This window comes from Aptenodytes patagonicus, chromosome 1 (assembly GCF_965638725.1).
Source record: "Aptenodytes patagonicus chromosome 1, bAptPat1.pri.cur, whole genome shotgun sequence".
Taxonomy (NCBI): domain Eukaryota; kingdom Metazoa; phylum Chordata; class Aves; order Sphenisciformes; family Spheniscidae; genus Aptenodytes; species Aptenodytes patagonicus.
In genome coordinates this window covers 84785630-84787734 of record NC_134949.1, presented here as the reverse complement: position 1 = coordinate 84787734, position 2105 = coordinate 84785630, and positions in this window count along the sequence as shown.

The following is a 2105-nucleotide window of genomic DNA, read 5'->3' as shown; positions in this document are numbered from 1 at the left end:
AATTTAAATTTTTATCCCGGAAATATGCCAGTGACTATTAGCTGCTCTAGTATTCTTTTGGTGGCCATCTGTTCCCTTTCTCAGCCTCCTTCTAGCCAAATATAATTTTCCATATTTATCATGGCAAGTCAGTAATAAGAAAGACAAATATAACAGGATTGGCTGTTCTTGCCGTCTCAGTCTGTTCTTTCTCACTAAGCTCATGTGCTTGTGAAACCAAAAAACACTTGAACTTGTATTTTTTCAAAATTTGTCACAGCGACCTTGTTATACAGTGAGTAAAATCTATTCACCAAGACTGCCAGCCTGGAAAACGAAAATAAATTAATACCTCAAGGGTTGATTTCTCATTGGACAATATATCTCATTTACAGACGACCAAACTGTGGCACCTTGGTCTGTGATTCTTGTTGGCATCAGTGCAGAACTGCTCTGCCCTGTGAGATGAGGCTCTCATTTTGGTGTGGATAGTGAGACAGAGCTTAGCTGCCATCCTGTCTTTCCTTTTCCTCTTCTGGGTGTTGTGCATGCGTTGGAGCACTCATGGAGGCGTCCCTATCCCCCCACCATCTTAGGGGAGTATCTAAAACCAAAAATATAATGTGCTCTCCTCCTTCATACAGCCAAGGAATGGCATGTTCCCTGCCATGTTCCCCCTTAAATCTGTCAACAACCCAGAATAGTTCTACTTTCACTCAGAAACCAGGGTTTTCAAAGAAGAAATACATGCTCACCCACAGAAGCTATTCTAGAAGGCTGCCGCTTTTACTGATGCTCCTGGAATGAGCACCACTTTTCACAGTGTGGTCAAAGGACAAACAGCTATTCTTTTGCATTCATGGCAGTCCAAGCTATGCCCTTGCCTGATAGAATTGCTGAGATGCACCATCTTAAAAGGCATATCACTTCCATTTCCATCACTCCCACTTTTCCATTCTCACAAGCTTGGCAACTCTCTAGTCAACAAATCCTCCCCAGTATTACAGTTCACACACAAGAGAAACTTCTCATTCTCTAGCCAAATAACCACACAGACTGTCATGCCAGCAGGGCAGGTTCAGCCCTGGGAATGCATGGAGATGCCACGTGCTGGAATACAAATTAAACAGCACAAACACGCATCAAGTGTATTTAAGTTAAGTCACTCCCACACAAACATATACAGACCAACAGGCATGTGCGAGCACATAACAGCTAGTTACACTCCAACTCTTGTATCCCACAGGTATACCAAGTATTTCTGAGCAATTTTCACCACGGTTCATAAGAAAGATTTAACTGATGTAGTGTGTGGCATATATTCTAACTGTGAAAATATAGATTTGTGGTACTGTGGATTTTGTGTGCACTGTATCAGTGCAGTCCACTGTTGATATCACGTTTATGTACTACATAGATGAGGAAGTACCGCGATCACTACTGGCACTCGCTAATAGCACTCAGTGTTCTTTCGACCAGCTGTGCTAGGTATGTGAGGTGGGGTATGTGACAGAAAGCTGCACACTGCATTCCCTCTGGTTTGTTGTAGCGCAGCCATTCTTTTAATTAGGAGATTTATAATACAGCTTTACGTAGCTCTACAACCCTCTGGGCCATACCTTTCCATCTCAGGTTTTGACTCTTATTGAGAAACTATTAACATTCCCAGGATAGCCTACACAGAAAGGAGTGAAGGACAGACCTGGCCATGCATTCAGCTGTCCCCCATTAAGAACAATGTCCTCTACTTTATTTTCTTTGATTTATTTCTGTTCTTTGTAATGCTTTCTATTCTTCTCATTTTATTTTATTACATTCTCGTAATCATATTCAAATTTGCTGTCCTAAGTCATGCAGGAATAAAAACAATCTTTAGGATGATTTTTTTCTCATACCTGAAGAAGACCAACTAATTTTTGACAACACAAGAAACTATAAAGTTTTCTCCTACATTTCTCAACAATACTCTCAAAGCAGGAGAAAACTGTCAGAATTAGTACTAAGTTTCAGTCATGATACACTGAAGTAAAAAGCAGTGCATAAAATGTTTCAGCTATAAATTACAAAGCAGTTTTGTTAAGTTTGAAGGAAATATTTGTGGTCTTTGTAATTCGTTATTAAAAAAA